We start from the raw sequence: 16,917 nt of genomic DNA on the forward strand, positions 1-16,917 counted from the left end.
TATGTGGCAGGCATGAAAGGTAGAGGATAAACAATACAGGCTGGTCCTTGTCCTCTTGAAGCTTATGACCTATAAAACTCTCTGATTCAAAAGTCCATGGTTTTGACATTGACGTTACTACTTCTCTATATGTGTGCAAAGAGGAGCCACCTTTTCAAAGGCAATTACTCCTAAGAGGAAACTGGCATCCTAAAGGAATCTAGTCAAGCATTTCTGTTCCCCAATCCTCCTTTCCCAATGCTTATTAAAATTAGATTTCTGTGCTCAGAAGATGAATTCTGTGCCTTTAAGGAGAATAAAGAGCAGTCTGCAAGCGCAGGCTGTGGTGACAGAACTGGGTTCTAGTCCCAGTTGGGTCATTTACAAACTGCCTGACCTTGAGCAAGTAACTTAACCTCTCTGAGCCATAATTTCCCCGTCTGAAAAATTGGTGTATTAGCACTGCGTGTTATTATTAATAGAATTAGGAAACACACACACTCAGGTCCATGTGTTACGAAGGCTTGTTTGTCTAGGCGCTCTGGTAGCATTTTGTTTGTACCGTTGTGTACAGATCGCTGTCTCAAAGGTGCACGAAATCTGGTTTATTCCAGCATCTGGAGCAAACGTGTGCAATAAATATTAGTTGAAAGAATGATCGAACGACTGAAGGCAAGGTCAGTTTCTCAGTGAATTGAGAGGTTCAGATGCGAAGAACATTCATAAAACAGAAAGTGGATGCAATCCCCCTTCTAAGTTAATGCCCTCTGTTTTCCTAGATCCCTTCAAGTTTCAGTGAACTTAAACTGTAAAATGGGCATACGGGCACTTCCGGCCTCACGGCGTAGTTCTAAGGTTAGATAGAATGCAGGACGTGAAAGCATTTGTAAACGAACAGCGCCGAGAAACGTGAGGGTAGCTGGCTATCAGACGGCCCACGCCCACAATGCAGCTGCAGGCGCCGAGCCCCCGCTCCGCCCCCTCTTTCTGGTTTTTCCCGGCCACCCGCCCCTCCCGCGTCATGTGATAGGGGTGCTTCACCGGGCCGATCTCCTGATTGGCCGGGCTGCAGGACGCCTCGCGATTGGCCCGAGGCCGGCGGGCCCCCGCCTCCCTCCTCCTCCTCGCCGCGGCCCACGTGAGGGGGGCGAGTCACGCGATTTCCGGGAACCCGTCAGGAAGGACATAAACAAAACAAACCCGAGGAAGCATGGAGAGGGGCCGCGGCCCCTGCAGCGGAACCGGACCCAGCCCCTGAGCCGCCCCCACTCCCACAGGTGAGCTCCGCTGCCCGCCACCCGGAGCCCGCAGGGGCCAGGACTAGGGGACGAGCCGGGCGGGGGGCGGAGGAGGGCCGCTGGCCTAGGAGGTGGCAGCGCCGGGGCTTTGCGCTGGGCTGGCGCGGGGCGGGGGCCAGGACCAGGGCAGAGTCTGGGGGCGCGCGGGCCGCAGGCTGCCGCCTGCCGGTCACGGGGGTTCTGGCTCCCCTCCCCCACCCCCGGCCCGGGATGGTTATATAAAAGCGCGGGGCGGCGGTAGAGGGAGCTACGGGCGGGAGGCAGGCTAGGCCAGGGGTGGGCAGTGCCGGGCGTCCGCCCTGCCAGGCCGCCCGGCCCTTCACCGCTGCCTCGGAGCCCGGGGCCGTGGCTGCCGGCAACCGGCCTGTCAGAGAAGCGAGCGGGTGGGAGGGGCCGGGGAAGGGAGGGGAGGAGAGGCTGGCGGGGGAGGACGAGAGAGAGGGGCGTGTGAGGAAGGGCCGGGGCCACGAAGGTTGGAACCAGGCTGACAGGAGACGAGGAGGCGCGGGCTGGGGGTTGGGGGGCTCCTGGCAGGGGGGTCTCGGGGGTGGCCGCTCCCCTTCCCGTCCCCGCCCCAGCGACTGGCGAGCGGGGGCCTCCCTCCCGGGATTTGTTTATATGTCTTCTCAAAGCAGCTTGAAGCGGCTTGGAGGCGGCGCTTTCTGCGCAGAGTGGCAGGTCTACTATCCAATGGAGCAGGCGGATGAAGGCTGCCAAGCCAATGAGAGTAGGGGAGGCGGTGCCTCGGGCCCCCAAATAGTTAGGCTGTGCCGGGGTGGGCCGGGTGGGGCGGCCATGTTAGATGGGAGGGGACCGGTGGTGGTGGGTCACTGAGAGGGGAGGAGACAGGGCAAAGGGCAAGGGAGCCGGGCCGGGGGCGTTTCGGGTGTCCGAAGGCGAGTCATATCGGACGATGAAGTAGCTCAGGGGAGCTTGACCCCGACCCACCGCTCTCCCCACCCGAGCAGAGGAGGCAGGGAAGTACCGAGGGCAGTCTAGCCGCCCCTTGGGGGTGGGTCCTGGGACTAGATGGAGCTCAGTCTCTGGATTCGCCCTCTTTCTCGGCCTTACGCTTCCTGACAAACCCGGCCGCCAAACCCTGTAATTGCCCTCCTTTAACCCAAGAAGGCAAACCTTTTTGCTGTTTCTGAGCGAGCTTGAGCCTTAAGAAGGTACTTGGATAACTAGCGGTCTAAATTTCTGCACCAGGCCTCAGATAGAAGCAGTGAGGAGGAAGTTATGTTTTTCTGGATTTTGCACAGAGGAAGCCAGGACTAGAAAAGCCGAGAAAGTTAAGGGCTGGGCGGGGTCTCCGTTTTTTCATCAGGATACCTTCTAAAGATCAGGCCCCTCGTGTTTGCCCTAGCTTAGTAGTAATTTGCCCCTCCTGCTTGCATAAATTAGTAGCTCACTTAAATTAGCTTCGTGAGAAAACTGAGCCATGAGAAAATTATTTAGGTTTGAAGGTTCTTTAGGACTCTGTCTTGCGAATATCCTGCAGGTGAGAAATAGGATCAAGATCTGACTTCTTTTTGAAAAAGCAGAAAATAAGATTTCTTTGTAAATCTTGTGATTTGTGGTAAACTGTTTGTCACTTGGTTGTACTTCTAAATATTTTTTTTCCCATTTTCTTGTAATCCACAATAGCTAGGAGAAACACCAAAGATGAAAGAGGAAATGGTATGAGTAATTAGAAAGTAACTTATTTTACTTTATTTGCTTCACGATTATTTTGGCATCTTGTCCGCCGTATTAGATGCTTAATTTAGTTTTATGTTAACATAACCTTACAATCTGTGACTGCAATGGTATTGTCAAGGGTACCAGGCTGTTGTTGCATCTTTGGTTAAACACTTATGGTTAGGAACATGCCTTAGGTATATCGTGCAGGGGCTATTCAAGAGTTGACTGTTTTTATTTAGGAATTTGCATTATCTCCTATTTTGTTAATTGGAGAAAAATAATAATTGGTAAATAAATGATTTATCGATTTCTGTATTAATTTGATATGATTGACTCACAGTTCTGTTAAGAATGATATATAAAAATATAATCCCTGATTATTTGATAGACTTCAGCTATTAAGTATAATTTTTATGACAAATAAAAATATTACCTTATTTTTTCTCTTATTCTAAGAATGGTAAATAGATCCAACAGGACTTATTTGGATGTAATTCTTTTATATGATTGATAAAGCATTTTTGGAATTTTTAGACTAGTAAGCATAGAAGAGGCTAAATATATCCAAAAGAAGAGACTTGGGATCCTCCACTTACTATCCCATTTTCTGTCTGTCATGACAAGGGGAAACAAGCTTTTACAAAAACTATGTCTCGTCTGGTTTACTAGTTTATCATGTGTGGGTTCTTGGATGCCAGTGTAAGGAATAAAGGAATAATTATGGCTCCTTGTGGTGGTGAACTAAATACAAGTGACAGTGAAAATACAGTGAGTTTGCATATTGATTCTATTAATGTAGCACAGTTTTAAAAGATTAAGAGAACTGAATTCACTGTTCGCTTTTAAAGTTTAGTTTTTAGTCAAGATTGACAACTACGAGACTTTCAGTGATTCAGCAGAGGTTTGTTTCCATGTGGGTTTGTACTTGGATGTTTTGGGGACGAATCCTCTTTCACCGTATTCAGTAGTTTGTCTTTCAGGGTAGATAAACTCTTAGACTGGACATAAATTTGTCAGATCGTTGGTGCTAATGATTCTAAGATAGTGTAACCTGTACAGACTTCCTGTACAGGGTCAGGTAGTAAATATTTAGGCTTTGTGGACCATGTAGTGTCTGTAACAGCTACTGAGGTCTGCAAATTGTAGCATGAAAACAGCCATAGACGATATGTTTGGGGCTATAATCCAGTAAAACTTTATTTATAAGAACAGGCTGTATTTGAAGGCTGTAATTTGTTTGTCAACCCATGTTCCAAGACATCAGTCTCTGGGTTTTAAATACTTAGATGTTAACTTATTGCAGCATATATAAACGTGAACTTCAAGTAATATTTGAGCACTTGCAGAATGTACATATCTCCTGCCTTGAAGAATTTTTAGAGTATTGTATTCTATATTTTTATTTTATTTGCAAATAGGTGTTTTCCTGAAAAACCATTTAAAGCAAATGTTGGACTATTAAGTCCTATTTACTTTAGAGGTGCATTGTGATTGAAAAAAAATTTGGCTTTAAGATGTCTCTAAGAACCTCAGTATATTCAAGGGTATAGTCCTGTTGAGGTTTAAAAGTGCATTTAACACATCATTCGTAACAAAACTGTACAGCTGTTTGAAGAGAGGTTGGTCAAGTGAATAGATAACACACTTAGCTCTTATTTATATATTTATATATATATATATACATATATATATATATATATATATATATATACACATACAGTTAATTTGGAAGCCACATTGATTGTGTTGTTGCCTGAGATGTTTCTAGAATTACCTAAATAAGGTGGGGTGCTTTTTCAAAGAAGACCCCCAAAATTTTTAGGTTGCCGCCACTCCCCTTCCTTGGAAAATGTCAGGTCGTGCTAAGTGCCCAATGAAGCAGAGATGCCGTAACTAAAAATATTACACAGGCAAATACTTTTTCATGTGTAGTTTTTTGTTTTGTTTTTATGTAATATTTCACCAGTCTTGTTGATTTGAACTGGATTTCAAGCGTGAGCATGAAAGTTCAGGAAAGAGAATATATTGACCTCTTAAAGCTGAAAAGCATCATGTGGCGTTCAATCTTGTTTCTAGTTCTAGTTAACCTATGTTTGCCTGGGTGACTATGAGTAATTCAATTTATTAATTTGTTAATAGTGGGGATGTTTTTCTATCTCACAGAGGGATATTGGGAAATTGTTAGTTATTGTGTGCTCAAACTCTTGTACTTTGAATATGCTAATGCTTCAGGCCGCTTGAAACCACATCCCAAATCTGGATTCAATTTTCTTTCTCTTGGTGATTGCCTCTCAGTTTCTCTTTATTAGGACTTTCCCCACCCTACAGCATTTCTCTACCCACTTAACAGCGAGCAACTTGAGGTCAGAGTCTGCCTCTTATTTCTATATCTCCAGTGCCTCACACCTTTTAGTGCTTCTGAACTACTTAAATAAATGAGTGAATCGCTAAAAACTGCTTATCTGGAAGGCAGTGAAGTCAGTCTGCTATTAGTAGAGATGTTGGGCTTTCTGAGTTGGAAGGGAGTAATTAATCACCATCTTCTCATACAAAAAGTCTTCATGTTAAAATTGACCCTTTCTTGTAAGAAAGTTTATAGAGAAGCTATTTCGATGATGTCTAAAAACCCCTTGAATTCTTTTATTAATTTTTTTCAGGTACATTCCGTTAGTTAGACTCATTGAATATTCCTTCCAGGTGCGCACACTCCCAAAAAACAACAACAAAAAGACCTTGTGCTTTGTCCTTGGATTTGTCATTAGCTCTTGGCACACTTGGTCTTTGGGTGTTTGGCAAATGGGAGTGAAACCTCTTATTTCTTAGCTCTTTGGGATAATTATTCATCTATGTAGCAGGGTCCCTTTGGGGGAGAAGCACTGTAAAATCATTCTGGCTAATAAGTCTGATTTACCCCAATGGGGAAGGCTAGATGTGGAGGGAGTTTGATGCAGGGGACTGCAGTGGTACTTTGTGACTGCAATCCCGTTCCATTGCCAGCCAAGCCTTGTATGCCTTTTCATGACAGTATGCCTTCTTTTTTTTTTTTTTTTTTTTTACAACTTAGAATTTTTATTAAAACAATCATTTAAATTACAGCAATCCCCCAGAATAGAAAATAGCCTTCCCTGGTCTGGCCCTGACAGGAGGCCCCATAGTTAGAAGGGTGGTTTGACGTCTTTGAAAATGGATGGATGGAACTTCCCTGGAAGCCCAGAGGAGCCAGCCTGGCCCCAGGGCGGCTGGGAGAGGCCATCTCCCCGCCAAGGCCACCCCCTCCAGGGGCCTCCAGGCCCCAGCCCTGTCAGCGGGTGAAGCTTAGTCACTGTCGCAGGTTGTCAGTCTCAGGACTTGCGGTTTTGATTTGAAAGAGAAAAGAGAGGGAGAGAGAAAATGGTACTTTGTGACTGCAATCCCATTCCATTGCCAGCCAAGCCTTGTGTGCCTTTTCATGACAGTATACCTTTTCAATGCCAGTTCATGACATTCCTTCCAAAAATCTATATTGGAACTCTCCTGCCCCAACAGCTTTCTAAACTACTCATCTCTCCACTAATTCCCAGCAGCTCTGATCATCCTGTCATTCTGTCCTTTTAACGCCAAAACCACTTTTACATTTTTTGTTACAAAGTCATGTTTTCACTCATTTATCTTTGGGTATTATTGATGTTGACAAGTTTCTGACGAAAGCGTCATGAGCTTGGTGATTTTTTGTCCTTCTTCAGTTTTCTTCAGATTCTTTGTTGACACTTATTTTCTTCCAGATAATGTTTTGTCTTGGTGAATTTAAGCTGCCCCTTTTGTTTTGTAGAGGAAGTTCCTTTGACTGCTACACACCATTCCTGGTACAGTTTGCCTTCTTCCCTATTATATGTTTGCCATTCACCAAGAAATTAAAGCATTATGAAAACGAAACTTAAAATGTCCTTGATGTTATAGGGAGAAACAAGGGGCGGGGTGGATATACTCTTGTTTGAAAGATTCACTGTACCCTTTTTTTTTTTTTTCCTGGCCTCACTGCTCAGCTTGCAGTATCTTAGTTCCCCAACCAAGGATTGAACCTGGACCCTTGGCAGTGAAAGCACCGAGTCCTAACCACTGGGCCGCCAGGGAATTTCCTCACTGTACCCTTTAAACAGCAAGGCTTCAAACATCCTACTTGTGTTGTAAAAGATGAGGTAGACTTTATAGCTTTTTGAACTGTTTTTAGTAAGGGTTTACATCCTTACTACTGAATCCTCTGCTGGAGTTGCCCATAGACGAGTAGAGGAGACAGACATTGCAGTTCAACATTATAGTATTTAGAACAACATGTCCTGAGAATATGGAAGATGGACTACTAACTCTGCCTGGGCAAGTTGGAGAAGCTTCCCAGAAAAGACAGCATTTGAACTGGGTTTGAAGACTAGTGAAGGAAGTCAGGGAAGTCTAAAAAATGTACAAGATGTGTAGGGTGGGGTTGGGTATGAGAAGGCCTCAACTAAGGCAGAGGTGGAGATGGAAGAGGAAGGGACTACTTTGTGAGATTTAGGAGGAAAGAACATTTTTGCTTTCCCTTGGCCTTTAATTCTCTTGGGCCTGCTTTGCTCTCAGGTCTCTGTAGCTCTGACTTTGGTCTCTTTCCCCCTAGTTTTTAGTTTTTCTTTTAGCCCCTCATCAAGGTCTGACACGCCTCCCTTCTTCTGTCTTCTCATCTGTGGTCACCAGGTACCTTTGATTCTGACCCAGTGTGTCCCTTACCTTTACTTCATCTCCTTGCCGCCATCCCTTCCTTTACTCTCTTTAGGTTTCCTTTCCCTTTTTTGAGTCTTACTTTTCATTTTGCTCTATTTAAAAAGAAAACAAAAATTCTTTCACATTACTGTTTATTTTGCATATGAACAGCAATATATGTCTGAGTTGATTCCCTCTTGGGAAATCTTGTGAAATCAACTTGTCTTTGATACCTATCTAGGTACTAATTATCCATCTCTATGAATTTCCTTTTTCGAAGCATTTTCCTTTGTATTCAGAGATGTCACTTCTCATAGGCTACAGTGCAGAATATTACTAATTATATCTTGTGTTTTTTACTTCTTATGTGCCTTAAACTTGTTCTGTGATGAGACCCAATTCAAATCTCACCTTGCCTGAAACTTTCCCAGGTAGAGATGGCAGTACTCTTCTCTCTAGTTTTATAGCCTTTTCTGAACACCTCTTTTTAGAACTAGCTTTATTGAGGTATAATTTACATAAATTCACACAATTTTTAGTTTTGACAAATGTATGCAATTATTTAACCTCCTCTGCAGTCATGATATAGAACGTTTCCATTACCACAGAAAGTTCCCTCATGCCGCCCTTCACCCCGGCCCCAATTACTGATTTACTTTCTATCACTGTAGTTTTTTCTTTTCCGGAATTTCATATAAATGCAATCATAGAATGTGTTGTCTTTCGAGTCTGACTGCTTTTACTTAACATAATGCTTTTGAGATTCATGTTGTTTCAAGTTATCAATTGAGTACTTGTTATTATACGGATGTACCACAATTTGTCTGTCCATTTACCAAGTGGTGAATATTTGGGTTGCTTCCAGATTTTAGGCTACTGTGAATTAAGCTGCAGTAGACATTCATGTACAGTTCTTTTAAATACCTGTTTTCACATTCCCTTTCATTTTGGAGGTCGAGTTGCAAAATGGTTAAGAATGAAAGTTCTGGAGTTACCTGTGTTCACAAACAAGCTTTTTGCTAATTCTGTGGTTTGGAGAATCTTTTTTTTTTTTTTTTTTTTTGCGGTACGCGGGCCTCTCACTGTTGTGGCCTCTCCCGTTGCGGAGCACAGGCTCCGGAGGCGCAGGCTCAGCGGCCATGGCTCACGGGCCTAGCCGCTCCGCAGCATGTAGGGGTCTTCCCGGACCGGGCCACGAACCCATCTCCCCTGCATCGGCAGGCGGACTCTCAACCACTGCGCCACCAGGGAAGCCCTTGAGAATCTTTAAGATTCCCTACTTGTAAAATGGGACTGGTTGGAGATTGGAGCAAGCTGGAAAGCACAGGCCCTTTTCAAGCGATAACTCTCACTTCAATTCAAGTGATCTTCCTGAGAATATGTACCCAATGTTGTCAGGTCTGATATTTCTCCCCCAAGGGAGTGGCATTTGATAACAGGATACAGAAATTTTATATGAAATTTCCAACTTAAGTGCTGGCAGTTAAAATTTAATTTTTTCAAAACACTAACGTGTGGGCTGAACAAAACTCATATGTAGGCATTGATTTGTGACTGCAATCCAGTTTGAGATCTTTGCTTTAAATCTTCGGTTTTTTGGGAATTCCTGGGCGGTCCAGTGGTTAGGACTTGGTGCTTTCACTGCTGGGGCCAAGGTTCAATCCCTGGTTGGGGAACTAAAATCCTGCAAGCCGTGCAACATGGCCAAAAAAACAAAGCCTTCAGTTTTTTGTCTCTTGTTTTAAAATGTACATACTCTTGGTACAGTGAACTTATTAGGACCTTGTTACATTCGTTTTATAGCTTAGAATAATAACTTGCTGATTTTCTATCTCCCAAGTTAAAAACTAATGAATTACTGTAAATGAATTTTATTCTGTTTTCTGATTGTAGGGGGATATAAGAATTATGAGTGTCTAATGGAAGGGTGGGACCAGATTCTTTTTACTCTTTGTATTTCTCTTCTGAGAGCTGCTGATTCTATTCAAAGCTATGTTTTCCCAGCAATTGGGATAGTCTGCCTCCTTTGATTTATTCTGAACCCTGTTGAGACAAGTATGGTATAGATTAAACTGTGTGTTTGTATGTGTGTGTGTTCGTTAGAAACTGTGTAAGGTATTACGAGTACAAAGATAAATTTTGTATAAATCCATTCCCTCGAGTTGCTCAGCCTCTTTGGTGAAGCCAGTATAAATACTATAAAAAAGATAAATTGTATGTAATTTTTTGAACAATAAGGGCAGTAATTTCTCTGAAGAAGCCTTTCCCCTTGTAATTTATCCACCAGTTCTTTACTGTGTGTAGAGATGACTAGTTTGCAACTTTATGAATTACTTTGTGACTCCAGAGATTCTTTTGCTGATTAAACCAGCATGTTGAACATTTCACCCTCATAAAGCTGGAGCGAGGGTGTTAAATGACCTGTGTTGCCTGCATATCCTTTATTCACCCTAGTTCCAGGCAGTTGGGTTTTTGTGATAATTAAGTGTGGAATTCAGACAATCTAGGATTCTGAATTGAGTTTAGGTTTATACATTCAATAGCAGCCACATCCCAGGAACATCTTACACTGACGAAGGAATCAGGAAACAAAAAATAGCCACCATTTATTGTCTGTTTTGTGCCAGGGCTAGATTCCTTACATATTATCATGAATCACAATATCCCTGCAAAGTAAGAGGGGGAATTCTTGTATTTACAAATAAAAGAAGGCAAGTAAGAATCTGGAATGAAATTCCAAATACTCAATTTTAAAGCAGAACCTTTTATCTTGAATCTAGAGTTTGTTTCTCAAAGAGCAAGTCTTTAGGAGTATTGGAGCCAAAGAGGCAGCCAGCCTTTCTCAGTTTTGAAAGAAATGATTGCAAAACTGTATTCACAACCTCTTTGTAGCCCTGCGCCACAACCTCTGTACCTCTATAGTCCTGAGCTGGTGGTTTATATAGCCCATTTCACACTAGGAAGGAATTCGAAGGGAATTTCAAAATTGTCTCTAGTATACATTCATGCTACTTGTGAAAAGCATCAACTCTGAGAAGGGAGGGAGGAGACAATAAATTTTGAGGAAGGGTCCAGATCCCTGATAACAAGAGCACTGAAGTTGTTAGGGTATGTCCCCAGTGTCCTCTATGATGGATGTTTCCCTGCAATCTTGCTGGACGGCTCAAGTGTGATGTCACGTGCACCGCTGTTTTTATGCTGCCACCTTTAATTGTACTGTTCCCTTTTTACATCTTGTAGATTTTTGCAGAACGGCTCAGAAAACGAAATGATTCTTTAAAACTCCAATGTTTAACCTGGATAAAGTACCTTGTCTTAGTTAAAAATGTGTGTGTATGAGAGAGAGACAGACAGAGACAGAGAGAGAGAGCGCATGCGAAAGAGAGAGAGTATAGTACAACATTTATTAGTCCAGGGGCTTCCCTGGCAGTCCAGTGGTTAAGACTCTGTGCTCCCAATGCAGGGGATGGGGTTTGATCCTTGGTCAGGGAACTAAGATCCTGCATGCTGCATGGCGTGGCCAAATAAAATAAAATTAAAAAAGAAAAAAGAACATGTATTAGTCCAGTGCCTGGATTCAGTTGGTTTAAATAAGTTTTAATCCTCCTCTTTTCCTCTACCCTCTCCTCCGTAGACAAAAATTATTTCAGGTCTTTAAAATTGACTGAAATTCAAACACTACTGTTCCTGGAAATTTAAAAGAAAATTCAGGAGTACAGTGTTAAATATTTTTACTATACAATACTACAGTGGTTCAAGACTCAAATGAACAAGCTTGTACAAGATACTTTGGAGCATTTAAAAGAGACTTAATAAATATATACTGAATGACTGACTTCTTTGTAATGTACTCTTTCTACATGAAGAATGTCGCACCTCTTGACTCCTTATCCAGAATGACCTGTGGTCTTAGGAGATTTCCTGTTTGCTGTCAGTCAGCTCTTGTCTGCATGCCTGTGCTGGGCATAGCATTGCTTTTGGCACTGTAGTGAAACAGACATGAGATGTAATGGTCATTCTCAAAAATTTTACAATCTCTGGTAGAAGAGGCAAGGGGTTGGGGAGGAGAAAGAGGAAAAACGTTATGGGCAAAGGCATGAAAAGCTGGAGTCTCACTGCTGGCCATCCTTAGTGGAGTGAAGTGGGATTGTAAGTACTTCAAGGATTTGGGGGAAAATTGTAAGACCAAACTAATACTAATGTTATATTTATCAAAGAGTAGTGGAAGATGGGGTTGGAAAGATAGTTTCCTTGTGTCTGAGTATTTTGAATATTATCCAAGAGATAACGGGAGTTGCTAAAAACTTATGAGCACAGTGCTAATATGATGTGGTAGTTTAGGGAAAATAATTTTATAATGGGGCATAAGAACTGGAGAGAGGGAGAGGCTGGAAGCAAGAAGACATGCAGGGCAAATATTGGGATGGTAAATAGAAAATGATGAGGTCCAAGCAAGGGTTGAGAAGGTGGGAAAGGCAAAGTCAGACAGGTACATGCATGCTCTGTACAAGGTAAGTCGTCAGTGTATTTTTGATAAACGAGACTGGCGTGATTTAATAACAAAGCAAGTGGGGAGGAGGAAAGAAAGAGTCAAGGCTGAGATCAGTGGTACATGCCTGGATGTCTGAGAGTGATGATACTATTGGCAGAATAGGAATGTTTGGGTGGGGAGGTGGCATGTTGTGTCCGAGGTCATGGGATGCGGGTGATCCAGGGAAATACCTGGATCTCAGATGGTAGGGATGGTGCACTGGTGTGTTTAGGATGAAGAGGTAGATTCGAGAGTTCTCTAGAGATGACTTTTGAGGCACTGAGAGTAGAGATGGTCTTTGTGATGATAGGTTTGCACAGAGGCATCCATTTACTGGATGACCTTGGACAACTCTTGTCCTTGCTGAACTTTTTAAATTCATGTACAAGTGGTTAGACAGAGGGTGGGGGGTGCTAATACTAACCCTAATTACTTCACTAGGTTTTGTTAAATGACAAGGTATAGCAGTGTTTCTGTAATCTGTAAACAGTTACATCAAATATAAACTGTGAATATTTGTTGCCAGGAGTAATCAAAGGTGGCTGGGGTTAGAAATGCATTCTTTGGTTCTATCTAAAACTGTCTCATGCTCTTATTCTTGTGCTTTGAACAACTTAATTGACAGGTATCAAGGCTGCAGAAAGAGCCTACTAGTATCTTAACCGTCAGTAGTTTTCAGAAATAAAAACTCTTCCCATTCACCTCATGCTGATCTAGAAACCTGCCTTAATGATCTTTCTTATTGGTTCCCAAAGTGGTTTAAATAAGCTCTAGTGTGATGTCTCTGTAGCCCAAAGATTAACGTTGGGCCAAAGCCTTTGGAAAAGAACTGAATAAAATTCTCTGAGAGGGCTTGTGTCTGTCTAAGACAGCATTCCAAGGAGAGATCACTTTTGAGATTTAGTATATTTTCTTAGCTCCTCAGGATCCTCAGGAAAATGTGGTTTTAATTATTTAATTAAGATATTGTGGCCAACCTAATTTACCCCCTTATTTTTTAAACTCTGAGTGTGAGGATAAAAGGTGACTATTGGGTTGACCCAGGGATAAAGAGTTCACAAGGTGTTATGGCAGAAGGATCCATATCCCGATTGTATTAACATCTAATTAGGATAACCATCTAGATTGAAATTTACTTACTTGTTTTTCAGATTTTGGAGTCTAGAGAACTGCTGTTGAAGGGCAGAGAGTAGCAATTTCTCTGCAGTCATGTTCACAGGATTTATGTTACATGATGAAGGGAGAATGCAGCCCCCGCCTTTTCTCCAATGTGTTCCTCGCATAGTCAGCCTCTTCCTCCTCAGTGGTTTGGAGATTTGGGGGTCTCTGATTTCTGTTGTACCATGAAATAGGTAGTGGCTTGATTTAGTAAGCATCTGAAGGTTTGTTTTGTTCAACTCTTGCTAAGTAGTTTTCAGAAAGCAAGGAATTGTTGAGTGGGACATTTGAAGTGTAACAGTTTGGACGGAGTGTGTGGGTGTCCTTCCTCCTTCCCTCCCCCTCTTCCCTTTCTTTCATCTTGGGGATTAAATCTCAGGAGGAATGACTGATTTAAATTAGGGGTCAGGACAATTACCACCTACAGAGAGAGAACCCAAGAACTCTGCCACCTGAAAGAAATGATGAACATGAACTAGCAGAGTTTAGGAAAGATCAAAATAAACCGTGGTATATAACAGTATAAATGTGTTGGCCTGTCTTACCACAAACTTTTTTTTTTTTAATTTCCTTGTGGTGAATTCCTTGGTGGTCCAGTGGTTAGGACTCCGTGCTTCCACTGCAGGGGGCACGGGTTCGATTCCTGGTCAGGGAACAAAAACAAAGATCCTGCAAGCCATGCACGGCGTAGCCAAAAAAAAAAAACCAACAATAATAATAATAAAAATTTTTCTTGTGGTAAAATAAACATAAAATTTGCCATTTAAACCATATTGTGTACAATTCAGTGGCATTAAGTGCATTGACAGTTTTGTATAACCATCACCACTGTTCTGAAATATCCAGAATATTTTCATCACCCCAAACAGAAACTGTACTCTCCCAGCCTCTGGTAACCTCTCTTCTCTTTCTGTCTTCATGAATTTGCCTATTCTGGTACTTCATATAAGTGGAATCGTATATTATTTGTCTTTTCTATCTGATTTATTTCATTTAGCATAATGTTTTCAAGGTTCATCCATGTTGTAGCATGTATCAGAATTTCATTCCTTTTTATTACTGGATAATGTTCCAATGTGTGTATATACCACATTTTGTTTATCTTTTCATCTGTCAATGACCACTAGGGTTGTTTCCACCTTTTGGCTATTGGAAATAATGCTGCTCTGAACATGGGTGTACACGTATCTGTTTGAGTTCCTGCTTTCGATTCCCTTGGGTATATATCCAGAAGTGGAATTGCTAGATCATATAGTAATTCTATGTTTAACTTTTTGAGGAACTACTAAACTGTTTCTCAGCTGTATTGTTTTACATTCCCACCAGCAATGCACAAGTTTTCTGATTTTTCCATATCCTCACCAACACTTGTTATTTTCTCTTATTTGGATGATAGCCATCCTGATGGGTATGTCAAAAATTTTTAACATCTACTCTGATGATTCAGAAGTGCTGCTTACTATTGTGAGGAACCAGTTCCCTCAAGATAGTAAAAGGGAGCAGTGGCCTAAGGCAGTGACATATAAAAGAGGAGCTGCAGGGATTCTAGCCATCATATGCAATATCTGCTTATTCATAGACATTTTTATTTATAAAGAGGTTTATATTTTTCTTGATGTCAACCTTTTTTTTTGTAAAATATGTGGACCCTTAGGGATCAGCTGAAACCCTCAGATTTGGAAGGGGCACAATTTAGGAGCCCTTGGGTATGTGTGAGCTGCCTGGGCCACACCAGTCAGCTCTTGGATTTGGCTTTTAAGGTTTGGATTCGTGTTGTGAGCAGTCCCGGGGATGAACCTTTGTAAGAAGTCCTTTGATCTTTCCTATCATTTTACTTGACCTTTTGCCTTGCCTAATGTACATAGTAAGCCTCAACATATTTTCAAACGGAGAACCAAAAAAACGTAGGGTAGGACCTGGTGGAAAGGGCTATGAAAAGAGATTGAAGCTGTGGCTCTCTTCAGGTGGTACCATTGCTGCTCATAAATAAATCATTTGCCCCATCTCATTGCTTTAGAGAGGTAGTTCTCTGTTACTGCAATGTCTTCCTGCCCCTAGGAGCTGTTGTTGAATAGTTTTGAATGAGCCCAGGTACAGAAAATCTATTGGTAAATATTGTTTCTGATGGACCACAGTCTTCTCTCCCTTGAAAGGCTCACAAAACTGTATTGGGACTGGTGAGCCAGAGCTGTGAATAAGAAAGTAGTAACTAGGGGAATTAATTTAGCCTTTCCCCTAGCTGTCATTGTTGGGTTTTTGTTTTTTCGGAATAACTACTAGTCCTTGAGGTCAACTTGAGGGCAGGGTGGAGGATTTTTTGATCAAATAAGTTTGAGAAATGAGATCTGCTCTGTTCACCTATTGGGGGTCTGTAATGCACATTAACACCTAGCATCTTGAAGTTTCCAAGAAATTCTGCATAAAGGCAGTATAAGTTCGGTTAACATGGTGTTTTCATAACCTCACAACCCTTTTGTTGAGTAACCATTTAACATTGCTAGGGACAAATATTCCTCAGGTCACACATTGGGAAATTAGATCATTAACTTTTTATGTACTTTAATATCAAAAACTTTGAATAAAATATGGATATTCTTGAGACCACAGAAGTGTGAAGGCATCCCCAAAAAGCATGTTGTTACACCTTCCTCCTCAGTGTCACTTGGCCATCTAAGTATTAATGTGCCTTTTGTATATGGCTCCCTGGTATAGGAGGTAGTTTGTTTTGTTTGCCTTTTTTAATAAATTTATTTATTTTATTTATCTTTGGCTGCATTGGGTCTTCATTGCTGCACGCGGGCTTTCTCTGGTTGTGGTGAGCAGGGGCTACTCTTCATTGCAGTGCACGGGCTTCTCGCTGCGGTGGCTTCTCTTGTTGCGGAGCACGGGCTCTAGGCGTGCGGGCTTCAGTAGTTGTGCCATGCGGGCTCTAGAGCGCAGGCTCATTAGCTGTGGCGCACGGGCTTAGTTGCTCCGCGGCATGTGGGATCATCCCAGAACAGGGCTTGAACCCGTGTCCCCTGCATTGGCAGGCGGATTCTTAACTACTGCCCCACCAGGGAAGCCCTAGGAGGTAGTTTTGGAGCAGCGTGTCATTATGGAAGATTCTGTGTAACGGTGTAACTGTAACGGTGTAACTGCTGTAGAAGTCCTTATTCTTCTTTTTCCCTTCCACTTTTGGGTGGGGAATTTTGCTCTTCTTGGTTGTTTCACAATAAATGTTTGGAACAGTACCAAGCATTTCTGGAAAATGGGTGCAAAATGTTGGGAATGAGGATAGTTGGTGTTGTGACCTTTAGTCATTAGTTTTAGAGACTGGGAGAGTTTATCACTGAAAAGAGGTTCTACTGCTTGGGGTAGAATTGGCCCCCCCCCATCCTGTTTGCTGCCACCTAAGAGACTAGGAGAAGCAACTAAGGACCTTTATCCCAGGAGAACAAGCTCAACCCTCTATATGGTGGATACCCTCTTTTTGGGAATTGGAGTCTTTAAAATATACAGCTTTGTTGTCAACAGCTGTCACAGATGTTGAGTTTTTAAGCTGGAATAGCTGTGGGA

At 42.4% G+C, this 16,917-nt stretch overlaps 1 protein-coding gene across 3 annotated transcripts in view; it reads left to right on the plus strand.

Moving 5' to 3' along the window:
* The first annotated feature begins 1,159 nt into the window (after positions 1-1,159).
* The window catches only part of CREBRF (CREB3 regulatory factor), a 65,192-nt gene continuing 49,434 nt past the window's right edge, over positions 1,160-16,917 (plus strand). For 2 of the 3 annotated variants that reach the window (XM_029216518.1, XM_029216517.1), the window contains exon 1: positions 1,160-1,256. The gene's annotated coding sequence lies outside the window, so the exon portion shown is untranslated. Of the gene's footprint in view, positions 1,257-2,109; positions 2,450-16,917 lie in introns of those variants that run through there. The other variant, XM_029216519.1, reaches the window with a different exon arrangement.

Source organism: Monodon monoceros, unplaced genomic scaffold (assembly GCF_005190385.1).
Source record: "Monodon monoceros isolate NGI ecotype Baffin Bay Population unplaced genomic scaffold, NGI_Narwhal_1 Super_Scaffold_12, whole genome shotgun sequence".
Lineage (NCBI taxonomy): Eukaryota > Metazoa > Chordata > Mammalia > Artiodactyla > Monodontidae > Monodon > Monodon monoceros.